Source organism: Myiozetetes cayanensis, unplaced genomic scaffold (genome assembly GCF_022539395.1).
Source record: "Myiozetetes cayanensis isolate MyiCay16 unplaced genomic scaffold, myiCay2020 scf21, whole genome shotgun sequence".
Lineage (NCBI taxonomy): Eukaryota > Metazoa > Chordata > Aves > Passeriformes > Tyrannidae > Myiozetetes > Myiozetetes cayanensis.
In genome coordinates this window covers 11187043-11202334 of record NW_026087423.1, presented here as the reverse complement: position 1 = coordinate 11202334, position 15292 = coordinate 11187043, and the positions used below count along the sequence as shown (strand labels likewise).

General features: G+C 41.4%; 1 protein-coding gene across 18 annotated transcripts in view; it reads left to right on the top strand.

Moving 5' to 3' along the window:
* RIMBP2 (RIMS binding protein 2) overlaps nucleotides 1-15292 on the top strand; it is a 115114-nt gene that overhangs the window by 797 nt on the left and 99025 nt on the right. The gene's annotated exons all lie outside the window — the stretch shown is intronic.

Here is a 15292-nt window from a genome sequence, read left to right as displayed (position 1 = left end):
CAGCCCCGAGCATGGTGCAAATGCACAGGATGTGTTTGCTTTGCAAATGTATATTGTCATGTCATGGCAAAGTCATCAGCGTGACTGCTCCTCCACAGAGATGCTGCTAATGAAATGATGTGTGGTATTTGTCTGGCATCTAATGCTAAATTTGATCTAATGCAAGTAAATACCTCATCCTTTTTTTGGTAGAGAGATCTTCTGCAGATAGATACAGATGGATACATGTCTATATGGGCACGCTCTACACAGCAGTATTTGGGGGAAATGTGCGATGTTTACGAGCATCTACAGCAGAATAATAACATTTTATTACAGCATATGCATATAAATACCAGTTAATTAGCACATTCTCCTATGCTGGGCTCAGTATTACAGGGGGTACTGCAGGATTTTTTATTAACCTCCTTTCAAAATTGGGTATTGCTTAAAGCACTGGGCAGGGGAGGTGTGTCTTTCCCAGAGTGATGTGATGGTCGACATTACAGCTGTACATGGTCTTAGTGCAGTTTTAACTGAGGAAAATCTGAAAGCATGTGAAGCCTTTGGTTTTTCTTTTTAAGCTGCCTGTTATTTTAGTGGTAAAACACTGACTGGGCTTTTTTTTTTTTGTCCAGTGTAGGTAGTGATGCAGAGTTTATATATAAAATAACTCAGCAGAATAACTTATTAATGAGTCTTGACAGTGCATCTAGTAAATACAGTAAATACAGTGTCTGCTCCTTAAGGGATTGGATATATTTTGGAGAAAGACCTAAACTCAAAGCCATTGATTTTAACATTAAGAATAGCACCAATTATGCTGAGACAGAAAAAGAATACTATGATGCCAACAGCAAAATACAAGTAAGGACTATTGCTTAGTAAGGAAGAAGAGCTGCCTTAAGAAAACAGCATGAAATATTCAAACACAGACCGAGCAGCAGAGGGGAAATCATAGCATCCTCTGATAAAATAGATAAAAATTAACAGTGCCCATGAACTGATACGAGAGTTACTGTAGTCACTTTGTATTTTGGCTTTTTTGATCAGGAGGTGTTACATTTTTATTAGAGGAGGGTTTTCTAGTCTACCCAGCTGATGAATGAGGAAGGTAATTCAGACCAAATCTTACAGATGTCAACCAGGACTCACCACTGTAGACACCCTTTGAAATATCTGTGTTACTTCTAGTACCCCAAAGGAGGGTGTTGGGGGTCTTTTTTAGGTGCCTCTTGGTTATTTTTTGTTTGGATCTGATGGTCCTGGTCAGTGGCTTTGTGCAGACTGTTTTCTTTTTGATGAGGAACAGACCTCCAGTAAATGAAATTAGCGAAGTGGTCGTGCTGCCTGCAGGCTGGAGAGCAACCCTGATTTTTCATAGTTCCATACCTGAAACTGTACTTCAGCCTGCTAAAATTCAGCATGACTGTGTGCTGGAGGCACAACAGAGGTTATTACATACAACTTTATGTATTTGTGTGCACCTGGAACACCCTTTCGAGAAGCTCAACGCGTTGAATTTTCCAGAATTGCAACCAAATCGCAGCTTTAAAACAGCACGTGGTTTTTAGGGGCAGGAGAAGTGAGATGGAACAAAATATGGGACAGTGCAGTGCCACAGATTTCTGCATGGAAATGGTCTGAATGGCTGATCCATGCTGCTTTAGGTAACTGGCTGTTAGCAGCTCAGGAATCTTAAGCATCTCTCTCTGTATGTGGCCAATCTCATATTTATACCAGCAAGGTGTGTGCTTGTGCATATATACACAATATGTATCTCTCTGAACGTCAGCACATTCTATTTTGGGTATGTCAGATGTGCACAGGCACTGTAGTTTAGGCAGGTGTGGGATATTGAGCATGAAATGAATGTATAAGCACAACAATGTTGGTTTTGGCAATGGATGATTACAAAACCCGAGCCTTCCTGGATTGCCACGGGAGAAATAAGATGCCTGGATCACGGGATAATTAGTATCCTCTGGTATCAGGGGTTTTCCTTTTCGGGTGTCAAATGCCCCACCACCCATCAAAATTAAATATCCAAAATCACACTGACTTCATTCTGTAAAAAGTAACTGGTTGCTGATGCCTCCCTGTCCTGCCCTTTCACTGTGTATGTTGGGTGTTTGAGAGTCAAGGCTGTTTGTCATTTCATGGAAATTGTTACAGGCCTTTGTCACTGCTACAAAATGTGTCACGGTAGCTGAAATATCTGTTAGTCACGACTTTTTTCCCTGGGACTTATTTTTGGGTTATTATTCAGCAAAAGCTCCTGACTAAAGTGGAATTTTGTGTAAAACCTTTGTTTCCCCCGTTCATAGCATTAGCTTGTATGTCCAGTGAGCTCTCTGATAGAATGGCAAAGCTGAAGAGAAACCAATTCCTCACTATCATTTTGAAAATCCTTGCACTGCACTAAGTAACTGAAATCTATTTAAGATTTTCTGGAAAACGCCTTGTGCCACTGATGATTATCTCTCTTCTGACTCTTGATGTTCCTTCTAAGCTGCCAGTCCACCAGAGATGAGAATTGTGATGATGCACTGCTGACAGCAGCATTTTCTCACTGCTGATAGAATTGAAAAAAAAATACCAATATCATGATTAAAAATAGAAGTGGAGTGAAGCCACAGTGCTGGAGAAATGCAGCTTCTTCAGAGCAGCGTGTCATGAAACCACTTTCACTGGTGGAAAAGAGGGCTTTTGTCAGCCTTATTTGCACAGGGTGGGCTCTTGGGAAGTGGCAGTGGCACCATTTCCCTGGGAGAACAGGGGGAACATCTTCTGGTTGACACTGAAGTTTGAATGTGGTCACGGAGGGTTTCTTTGCAAACTGTAACCATCCTGTTAAACCACATGTTGGAGGCATGTTCATCCTGTAAGTGATGATTGTAAAGGCAGCTGTGGTTGGGATTTTGGTGAGGAAATTGAGCGTGGCTTTAAGGCTTGTGGCTCAGCACTTTGGCTTGTGCTTGTGACGTGGTGCTTGATGAGGAAATCAGAGTGTGACTTCCAGCTCTGCCACAGACTCTGTGAATGGCCCTGAGCAAAGCGTTTAGGATCTCTTGGGCTCTGCTCTCTTTCTGTAAATGGGAATAATAATGAACCCTTTCCACTACATTCTATTTATTTTATCTGCTTAGGAAATGAGAATTTCAGACCAAACACTGTTTTCTCCATCAGAGTGCTGAATCCCAACAGAGGCTTCTAGATGCTACTTATAAATCACTTGACAGCCTGCACTGTGCCTGGTTGGTCTCTGGAAGAATATTGCCGAGTGCCAGAAGAATCTGAATTGATTCTGAGCCTTTTGGAATAACATTTTATTAGCTAAACTTTCTGTTGTGCCCATGGGTATGTTCAGTTTGGAGTGAAGAGCCTCCTTTCCCTGCTGGTGGCAGTGCTTTGGTGGAAATATTTACAGAGCAAATGTCAGGGCAGAGGAAATGGGCCTGTAGTTTGATTAATTTTTTTTAAATTGTCATAAGGTTTAATATTTCCTCTTACAAACAGCGGAGCACTTGATTTCTGAGGCAGCAAGTGTTACTGTGCCCAGTGTTTGATGCTGATTAGCAAGCAGGGAGTTACTGTGAAGAATCAGGAGGAAGGCAGTGCAGATGTAACAGGATGGCACAGTCTCTCTTCTCTGTCCTCATCTGATGACAATTAGAAACCATCTTCCATTTTTTCCTGTATAGATCATCCTACAGCAACCTCTTGAGAGTGACACCTTCCTTAGGGCCTGATCTGAGCTGATGGGCAGCCAGCTTATGGACCCCTTTCCTTCCACGCTCCACCTCCTCCTGGGACTAGACTGATTTATTTTCTTTTATTGAGGAGCATAAATCATTTTTGTAGACAGTTTCATTAAGCTTTTACACTGGATATGTGGGGGGAAAAATTACAATAATACCCTTCTCACCAGCTTTGAAAGGAAAATAAGGTTAACTTGTTTAGGGTTGGCTGAGAAAAATACTAAAGTGAGAGTAAATTCCTGCAGAATTGGGAATTTACTCTGAGGTTTTACTGTTTCAGCTCCTGCTGAACATTTCTGTACCTCCTTCTCATACAGTTGATAAATGCTATTTGTTAGTCCTGTAGGGATTATCATGGTGCCTTTTCACTGGTATGGAAAGTGCATCTTTAGTGAGTGTCCAACTCACTTAAAGATATTCTCTGATATTAATCAGCAGGGACTTGTATAGATCTGTGCCAGCTCCCATCCAGAGGGATAGCACAGCACAGTATCCCTGGGAGTGTGCTAATGGGCTAAGCACTTTACTAAAGACAGATAGAATTGATGGTGCTTAGGATTCAGCTGGATGAAACTCACAGTTGTTACCATAACAAGCAATATGTGGTTGAATCTGTCCCCTGTTTACTGAATTTCCCTCTTCTGTGACATTCAGCGTTTTACCCTATTTGTTAAATCCTCCTTTCTGTTCTCCCCACCTCCCCTGCTCCTAATTCTGAACGTAGATGAGAACAGGAAGAATATTCCCTGTCTGTTCCAGGAGTACATTCCTTCCCTTCTCTCTTGTTTACCACTTGCTAATTAAATTTTGTAGGTGGCAGTTTGAAATCTTAGTGGGACGTGTCATGTGACTGCTAATGCTCTGCAGATCTCTATTACATAACCTTTAAGTAGTTTGGGAAAATGTGCTTGTGTCATACTGGGCCTGACATAAGGCTCTGTCTGAAGCCAACAGTCTGATCAGGTTTTTTTATGTACAGTGACTGTAGAAATCTTGTGGATGGTTTGTTCTGGCACAAGATTTGTGCCCTCGGTTGTCAGGTCAATTGTCTTACCTCTCTGAGATGCTTTGCAGTCGGCTGTGCCTGCCTTTCCTGCAGGGCAGAGGAGGGGAGGGGTTAGATTTAAACACTCTGGCATGCCAGGTAATGATCAAGTGAATACTAAATGCAGGTAAATGTTAGGATCCCTTCTGTTCTCCTGATAGCTTTTGCTCGTCTTGGTTTTGAAGTGACCAGAGCACAGAACAAAGAGAGAAAACCTCTCAGTCTGTCCCCTCCCACCCCTTTACCCCCTCTGGATCTTAATTGGGCTCTGGTGCATTATGCAAAATGAAAACATGAATCAATAGAGAAGTTTAAAAACCTGCTATGTGGGGACGATCAATTTTTAATGCTTGGTAATTCATTAGGTTGCTGTTTCGCTAAAGAAGTACTTTTAGAAGTGGCAGCAATGTATCCACTCCCAGAATAACAGCTCCTCTCGCTTTCTCTGGACCAGCACCAACTTTTGGTCCTACTTCACAGACAGTTTCACGTTTTTGTTGTGTAAAACTTATTTGTACACCACCCAGTGCAGCTCAAGCACTCCACTGTGGATGGACCAGCTCCGTGCCCTGAAGAAAGTAAGTCTCATTTTGGTTTTCTGGCCAGGATGGGGTTGTTGGAGGCTGGGTCCTGTTTGTGGCTCTGACTTGTGTTTTCCAATAAGCCACAGATCCTTCTGCCTCAGTTTCTTTGTCTGCTGGGAAGGCTCAGTGGGAATAAGCCTCTGTAGCCTTGCAATAGAAGTTGCAGTTAGAAACTAGGAAGAACTGGATGGAATTTTGGGTGTTGGTTTGTTTTGTTTTAAAGAATGTCAAATTTTCCAGTCTGCAATTTCTTATCGAAATTTGTGATTTTGCAAACCTGCTTTTTGTTCCAGAGTAGCACTTTTCAGTAAAAGCTCTTTACTAAGTTCTTAAGAATGATGGCTGATAACATTCTGTCCATTTTGCAGATGAGAAATTTTCAATGTGCTTTAGGTTTACTTGCCCAGGATCATTCAGCAGGGTTAATGGAATTGGGATATGGATACTGCTTGCAGAGTCCAGTCTAACATTTATCCATTGGATTGCTTCTCTTAATTAAATGTTGTATAAGGAAGGAGGAGGGGGAAGTATTGATCTCCTAAAGCCAGACCTTTTTTTTTGTTTCATTTTAAATTAACTGCCTATGTGCTACTCATAGTAATGAATTGGTGAATGTATTAATTTTTTTAAAAATCATTACTACCATAAATCATGGTGGCTGGAGTGAGTTTGTCTGTTCTAATGGCTGCCTGTTCACCTGCTGGGTGTACTGGAAATGCAAATGTCTCCCTGCTGGAAAGGGTCTCTGTTGCTCAACAGTCTTAAACCTTCTAAACAAATGTATGTCCCATACACTACTCCCTGTGATTTGGTAAATTTGGCTTATTTGAAGATTAAGTGGGTGGAGTTAACACTGCTGAGTTATCATGCTGGATGAATTAAAATCAGTACAAAGAAACAACTGTAAAGGAGTTTAATGGGGGGTTTTTTGTAGGGCAGTTGGGTACAGCTCCTGTGTTTTAAAGGAGAGCTGTCCCTAAGGCAGCTGTTCCTGTTAATAATGTGCCCAGATGAGCCCTCTGGGATGGGAACCTCTTCCAGTTGATGTGCTGAACACTCACAGAGGGACAAGAGAGCTGTCACCCTGGCAAGCTCCATCCTGCATCGTTTCAGGTTGCAATAAGTGGCTGAGCCAAACAAATGAGGGAATGAAGCCTGTGAATGACTTACAATGGAACATCCTCTCTTGCACCATCAGCAATGATCCGAGCTCTGCCTCGTCTGGGCTGCCTGTGCTCTGTGGGTCCTTTCCTGAGGATTCCTCCCAGGGAGGAAATGCAGGCAGGGATTTTATAAACCTGAGGGTGTCATCCTGTACAAACACTGTTGATAAGGGAGGGGGGAGTCGGAAGGAAGGGCTGATCCTTCGTGTCAGATCCGTCACAGCTCTGATGGCTCAGATGGACTGCAGGTTGTTTCCTGCAGTGGTGGGAAGTCACACCTTTGTCTCATAGTTCCAAAAGGTGAAGTTTCTTATGCAGCCAGAGTAAAGCAGTCCTGCTCAGTGACTTTATGGTAGGTATTCATCCCAGCTCTTAGATGCAAATGAGATTTTTGATGCTGATAGTTGCTAATTATCACAAACCCTAAACCTTCTGCATAGGTTACAATCTTTCTGACTTTCCTTTTGAAAAAAAATTCTGTTTAATTTCTGTAAATACTGTTAAAAGGAAAATAAAGCATATAGCTTTAGCTCTATAGCTATGTAGCAAGCTGCTGATATTTTCATAATCTAATGGTAGGAGTTTTGTAAATACATAATTTTTTTCCTGATATGTGGATTACAGAAATTATTTTAAAATGAGACAGAACAACTTAGGAAACAGAACAAGCCAGGAAGACAAGCTGTCTGTGCTGATGAGAGCTCAAAGAATCCAACAGTGAATGAGGCCACTGCACTGCTGACCCCACTGGTGTGACACGCTTGTGTCTGTGGGGCTCAGGTGGTTTCACTGACTCTTGGTGAAAAACTGCTCTGAGCAGAGAGCAGCAAACAATGCTGAAACCATAATATTTGTGTGCTGTAAATAAACAAATACCCACGTTCCATTAAACACAACTGGCAGTGTTGGTGCAACAAGTGCGTGGCAGTGGAAGTGACACCGAGCAACTGGAGCGTGGCCTGATTCTGACCCGCAGCAAGAGCTGCTGGCCGGGTCCTGAGCACCAGCCCCACTGACCGAGTCCCTGAACGCTTCCCAGACATCTGCCAGGCCAAATATCCAACTGGACACAGCAGAGTGCTGCAGCATTCGGGGGAGCAACAAAGGAGAAGCCTCGTTTCTCCTGCTTCCTCCTCACCCCACTTTTTAGCCACTTCCCAGAGGTGTTGTCTTCCCCCCTCCCCATATCGTGTAACTAAAATTTGTGTGAGTAAAATTCAGTCTGTTAGATAAAAAAGTTAGCAGAACATTTAGTCAGTGTTGATGATTTTTTAATATTGTTCTATTTAATAGCATTTCAGAGACCATGCTGCTGTTGGAAATGATGTTTTCTCAGCTCTGGCTCCTGTAACCAAGTAACAGGAAATTTTCTCTAACAGAACTGGGTTAGACACTGTACTGTGTGCCTGGAACTGGGCTCTTGTTGAATTGGGAGGGCATGTTAAACCCTGTGTGCTTTGGTGTTTTGGTAGTATTTATGATATCTTATTCCAGGCCCTGTAGGAGACTGTATAGATTATACTGCAGGAATTTACTGGAGGGGTTCTGTGCCTTACTCTTAAGCATCTGATAGCCTGTTTTGCCTGGACTGCATGGGTCTGGAATCTGATCTAGCACAACCATTTCTATCCCTTTTCCTTCCTTAGAAAAGATTCTTTATGACACATTAATGTTTGAATTGAGTTTGTGGAATTTTTTTATTATTATTATTTTAAAAAGGAGAAATTATTTAGACACAAAAAGGGGAAAACCAAAATCAGAGAGTATTTCTTAGATTTACTTTCCTTCATGAGCTAGAGACAGTGGATTTGGATAGTGTTTCTGGAGAGGTTATCATGCCATGGTCAGTTTTTAGTCCCCTCACCTACATGAAATTATTTTCTGAAAGAAGGTCTCTTGTACACCAGGGAAGGTGTCTGGAGCAAAGCAGTCACTTGTGCTGCTGTTCTTTTTGGGGTTTTCCCAGCCTAGTTTGCCAGCTTTGTAGCTCTGTGTAGTTCTTTGTAGAAGTTAGATCAGAGGCTGGAGGATTTCTCAGGCATCTGAATGAGGAATGAAGAAGTGGAGAGGCTTAAAAAAACCCAACACAGTGAGAAGGTGGAGTGGAAAACAAAGGGAGTGAGGTAAATCAGAATGATGATAACCATGATGATAAACCTACAGAATTAAGAGGTAGCATCCATTTATTTTCCACATGTAAAAGGGATTCTACTACTGTCTGTCTAGACTTGCATATTATAATGGTTTGGTGTACGTGATAGCTTGGTTGATGTAATATTGAGTTCACAAATGCTCTTTGTTAAATAGTGGTGAATGACAGCATCCTTAATTCCTTGTCTTTGGTCCTGTCTTTGTCCTCAGTAGTATATTACAGTCTAGCTTTTCATAAGCTTGTCATTTGTGGACTACTGCCCCTTCTAAACTAAAATTTACAAGTAAGCAAGAAGGGACTGTCCTTGACACCAAATCTGCCTTGAGGGTAAAAATATTTTGTTTGTGGTGTGTAATAATTGGCAGGAGAATAGAATTTTCATAGCAGTCATGGCTCTTAGAAAAATACAAATTTGAGGCATGTAGCACTGTTTATTTTCTTTTCATTCTCTGCAACATTCATTAAAAGTACAATTGCTGGCATTAACTAGGAAGAATAATGCATGCCCACGAGCTGCACTGCTTTTAAATGTCCATTTTTCCCCTATGATCAGAATTCCTTAATTTACTGGAATAACTTCAGGGCTGAAAAGGTTTTCTTTCGTAATGAGTCGGTGCAATATATCTAAATTCAGATAGGTGGTAAATCTTTTCTCGTGTGCATAAATCCCACTCTGGCCATCCAGTACAAGTGTGGATGGGGAGAAAAAAAATCCATTTTGATTTTTATAGTCCCATCAAGCCTACTTTATGGAAGAAGGCCTGTGAAGTCCCACAGAAACGTTTAACTACCTCTATCCATCATTACTGGACTGATAACGAGCTGCTGTTACATAAGGCATAAAAACATCAAGTAAATACTCCGGGGGAAGTTATCACAACATCCCACTCTGTGTTGCACATCTCTTAAAATTGCCACACACACACACACACACATCTGAAAGGGCAGGAGAGAAATGGAAGAAACAAGCCAGATTATTTCCCCCGTGAACAATCGAAACCATTTACGTATGAGCGTGAAATGCTTAAAACGCCTCTTAAAGCTCTACCTTTTTGTGTCAGTGTGGGATTTGCGTTCCAGGAAGGACTTGGGAACAAAGATGAGTCGGAACTGGAACAGGCAAAAAGAAAAGGGCCATGTGAATAAAACCAGGAGTTTGGCGAGCTTATGTTATGAAACATTAAAAGAGCTTATTGTTTTGTTGTCTGATAGTGACAAAGCGACAAGGTAAGTCTGATTTCATCACTAATTCTGACTCTTACGGTTTTTAAAGTTAAGTATGTGCTTAGTGTTCCAATTCAAACACCAAGAGGTTGCCAGGATGATAGAATTGTTTGGAAATGTTATAAAGCTGTTCATTTTTAGTGTAACTTTTCCATGGTATCTTTGTGGCCGAGGTTTAACCTGGCTTCAGTTCCTACCATATGGAAGTGCTTCATGGACTTGTTTTGCTGTTGAATTCAGTAATTTTCAATGAACCTTTTCTTCCAAGTGCTGCATAAATGCCGTTTATGTAAGAAAACCCCTTGTTCTTTTGCAATCTTTACATGGTGCCTGTGGTATTTTTCTCAGTGTGGGTGACTGAATATTTTTAAATGTAGAGTTCCTAACTAAAAGATATATCATTGCTTTAGAAGCCAAAGGTTTCTCCTAATCTCTCACTGGCATAATATTTGGTGTATTGTGAGTAGTTCTGCTGTTTATTTTCAGGTTTTTCCCAAAGGTGTTCCTGGGAAAAAGCAGAATCTTATTTCAAATTGTTATTACAGTGGGGCTAAATACATTTGGTTATTATTTGTACTGTCTCAAGAATACCTGCTCAGTTGTATGCCAAATAAAAGACAATCTTGAAGATGGGGGGAAATCATCCAGGGAAATTTAACACTTTTATAGAAAACACAAAGGAGAATGTCTGTTATTAAATTGAAGAGATGGGGAAGTGATTTAAAGAACGTAACAATTGATAGAACTCACTAAGAGCCATGTAAGGATAATTTAAAACATGGGGTGTGTTTGTTTGATTCAACCATGAAGAGAAAATTGAAGTTACCTCTGTATACTTAGCAGCAAAACTTCATTCAAAGTTAAAATAATAAACAACACGTGCCTCAAAAAACCCCATTCAAACCATGGTCAGGTGAAGGGAGGAGAGAGAGGAGACATAAAACTGAAGAAAATCAAAGAGTGACAGTCCCTCACCCATCTGCTTCAAGTGATGAGCTATTAAGAGATACTCAATTTTTCTCAATAAAGGTACAAAAGCAGGTCATGTTAATAAGTGGCTACAGTTATGGTAAGCTTTTCCTGTTAGAGACGATCTGCTTTTTGCCATTAGTTTGTATTCTTTTAGATTTATGTCTCTTCCTTGGACTGGTCATCCTGGATTACTGCTGCCCTTTCCATCTTCTTAGTCTCCAGGAGGATTGCAGAGCAGTTCTGCTGAAGCCCACCCTGAAAGACCAGATGATTAAGCCCACAGCAAAGAGGCTTATTTGTTTTCTTAGTCACAGGGCTGTTTTTGTGCACAACCTGCATGTTTGTCTCCAGGCAATTTCGTTTGATACTGGGGATGTTCAAGCAATTCATCCCCAGCGAGGTGAAGGAAGGTTTGGAGGCACAGAGTTCCAAGCTTTTATTGTCTCCTGGCTCTGTCTGTGCAAGTCTGTTTAGAATGGAACGGTAGGAGTCTTGCCTTTTACAAGCACAAGGATTAATGGTGAAGAAGTTTTAAAGGCTTTAAAGTTTTAAATTCCATAGATACATTGTTTTATGTCTCATGGATTCATATGATGCATTCCGTCTTTCGTCTTGGGATTTCAAAGTACTTGCACACCTTAATTAACAAATTCTTACTGCACATCTCTTTGCTGAGAACAATTATTATCCCCATTTTGTTTAGAAGGGCACATGATTTCACCAAGTTTGTTTAATGAGTCAGTGACAGAGCTGAGAATCAAACCTGGATGTTCTGCCCACACCTCAGCTCTGCTCCGCTGAGTGAACTCACCAGTAAACGTGTAGGTTTCTGCACAATGCATATGAAACGTTTTCAGTCATTTCCTGCTGCAGAAATTAAAAATAAATGAATAACCAAAAATAAATACAGCAGCTGTGTACTGGGGAGTGAAGTGATGAAACAACATCTAGTGAAAAGGACACAAATAGTTTTATTGACTGCTTTAGCAGGTGGTGTAGTTGTCTACAGGAAGGTAGCAAGTATGTCTGGTTCACTTTGCAAATACTCCTTTTATCTCCTTTCTGATACAGTGGAACCAGAAGCCAAGATTTAGGGCTAGCAGGGAATAAACTGCATTTATTCCAGTTGCTGAAGGAGGTATTCACAGTTCTTGGCTCAGAAGGATTGGTGAAGCAACGTGGCTTGTAATACCTTCCTTAACCTTCTCCCTTTGTGTTCCTGTTATCCAGATGTGAAGATATTCTTATTTGTTTGTTACATAACAGGGTTCACTTGCTTCCCATCCTTATTTGATAATGTACTTGTTTGTAAAATAGTCTCAGGATTGTGTGGGACTGATCACTTGGGGCTGTGTTTATGCTGGGCTTGACCTGAAGATTTGTGGGCTCAACTGTGATGACTTAATGAATTTCTGGTTATGAGCCCTTGGTGATGACTTCTTCTCTTAGCTTGAATAGCACAGATTTTGTGCTTTTGACCTTAAAGTCTTCCAGCTGTAATTTCTAGGGATGTTATGACTGGGATCTGAGTTATGCAGACCTATGAAGGGTGATGGGGAGGAATGTTAGATCTGCTACAACCTTAGAAAAAAAGGAAAAGAAAAAAATCTTTCTTTGGCTGAGAGGGAATTCTCCTGGTCCTAAAAATCCTGCTGAGAATCAAAGCATTGCTGGAGGTTTCTAAGGAATGGTTCTTTCTGAGAAAATCAGGCCAGGATTTGCCTTTTTTATCTAGAATTTAGAAGAGAAAGTATATTTAAAGACATCCATTCTCTTCCTACATGAACAGTGGCTAGAATTTAGCGTGCTGTCTGCACTGGAAGTTTATTAATGTAATCACTCAAGCTGCAGATAGTTAAAACATTGAAGGAATCAGGCTGGCAGCGAGCCTAATCACCGTGCAAAACCAAGCCATACCACAGCAATATTAACCTTTCCCGTCTGGAGCTTTCTTAGTTTCCCTCTAGTGTGCTTATCTAAGCTTGCCAGCAGAATATGCAAGGTAAAGACTTACAGGAGAAGTGGTGGAGGTTTTGTTGTTGTTGTTGTTGTTGTTTATCTTTAATTGGATTTGTGTATTCCAATATTTGCAGTAGCGGCTTTCCCGCAGGATTAAAATAGAATGTGTGCTCGTTTGCTCTGTGGAAGGTAGGAGGTGGAAGGTCAGTGTTAAGATGGTACCCTGATTCGCAGAGTCACGGAATCATAGAACCATTTAGGTTGGAGAAGACCTCCAGGACCACTGGGTCCAACCTTTGACCGATCACCACCCCTGGGGATGTTGTTCTCCTCCTCCAGGAAGGGAGTGGCAGTGCAAGGTTGGGCAGCAAATCACTTTGGGGCAGCGTGGTGCTCCCCAGAACTCTGCCCAGGCAACCTCTATCTGTTCACAACCTCTTTACACCCTCCCCAAACCCATCACAATGGGAGTGGGACTTTCACAAGCTGAGTCAGCCTCGTCCTTTCCTCTCACCCAGGGCTGTTTTGCTGTGGTGTGCCTCGCTGATGCCATGTGCTAAAGGCATCTTTTCAGCCTGACCTGCTTCCTACCTCCTGCTTTCACAAGTGTCTTATGAATGGAGCAGAGGAGGCTCCCTGGGCAAAAAGGCAACTGGGAATGTGCTGGCCAGGAAGGCCTTTGGCAGAGCACTTAAATGCTGCTCTGGTACTTGCACCAGCAGCTGGAAATGTGTGATTTCTGTGTGTGTGTGAGACAGAGCAAAAGCAAAAGACTTTTTCTAGAAAAAGTTTTTAATACCAGTTCAAGATGGAATTTAAATTTGTGGAGCTCAGTCAGTCTAGATTGCTTTAGACAGAAGATTTATATTAACAGCTTTGACTGGCAGTGATAAAGAAACAAGATATCCAGGAGAAATAAAATTTAGTTATGATGAAAAATACTGTAAGCTTCAAGGAACCTTCAAAGTGGCCACATTCCTCAAATGATGGAAAGTAGAAAATTGCAATGAATCTCAATTTCATTAACTGGATCAAAGAAAAAGATAGATGTGACTTGCATATCGTCAATTCTATCCTTTTGCTTATACAGGACACAGATGGAGGCTGGAGAAAAAGAAAATCCTTTAACTAATCTTCATATAACTTAATAGGAAAGTCAAAGTAAATTGATTCTCACTTCCTGGGCTTAATTCTGGACCTGTGATAGTTTAGTTATTTAACTTGCCTTTATTCAAAGAGCTCCCCTGGAAAAGGGCAAGTGTCAGCAGCTATGACAGGCACAGTTCCATATGAAATGAAGGTGTGAGCACAGATGTGTGTGGGGTTCAGGTGATCTGCTAAATGACTCACAGGGAAAGCAAGTGGGAAGTCAAGGTAAATTTGCTGTAAGTCTGGCCAGAGAAAGGACCAGTTATAGCACCAGCACAGAGAGACCCTGATGAATGACTAATGCTCAGGCAGCATGGAAATTTAGTAATAAGTTATAAAAATCAGGTGGAGAAAGAAAGATTTCTGGTTTTAGTGTCTGTCTTAGAGTGGATATAAATTATATCTCAGAAGTGCCCACTTCTCCAGAAGACCCAGTCAACTAGATCAAGTGCAGGTGTTTATATACCTCTAACGATAAATAAAATAATAGAACGAAGATTTACATTTTCAATCCTGCATAATAAATGTGATCAATTTTTAATAATAACTTAAATCTCTGTAATTGGAATGCATTCTGAAAAATGTTTTCTAGTAAATGTTGATGCATCATTCATAATTTCCACGTAGATGGTCCAACATTCTCAGCACCTGAAGAAGCAGTTGTGTTTCTCACACTAAATGGGGGCTTGGACCTGAAGACTCCAGTCCAGTGTGGACTCATCTCTCTCTGATTTTATACTCCACAGGCTGAAAATCTCTTGATTAGCCCATTAGTGCATGGCCAGAATGACAGATTACTCACCTGTAGAGCTAAAGCTGTGGACTGCAGTGTTTTTGGAAGGCAGGGGGAAGCCTGCAGCGCTCAGGTGGCTGTGCTGTAGGGCTGGTCTGTTCGCTAATGTTTTTGGCTGCATATGTAGGCACAGATCCAGCCAGGCTTATGTCAAAGGCTTGCATTGGGGGGAAAAAAAAAAAAAAAAAAAGGCTTTCTCTCTGCAGGTTCAATTTCTGTTTTGGCAGATACATTTAAGCTTGGTCATGGCATCATTTATAATTATCAGCAGAACCCTGGTAGCTGCTGATCACAGAATTAACGGCGGCGCTGCTGCTTGACGTGCAAGTCATTGAAATTACTGCACGTGGGAGAGGGCAGGAAAATCGTGGGCTGTGCAATGCAGGTTCAAGAGGCTGTTTGTCCAGTGCTGGGAGATTCTGGTTTTTTGCCAGAAATGATGCTTTTGCTGTTGCCAAAATAGGGATGTCAAAACTCAGTTGGTTTGGCCGTTGAAAGATCCCAGCTGTTG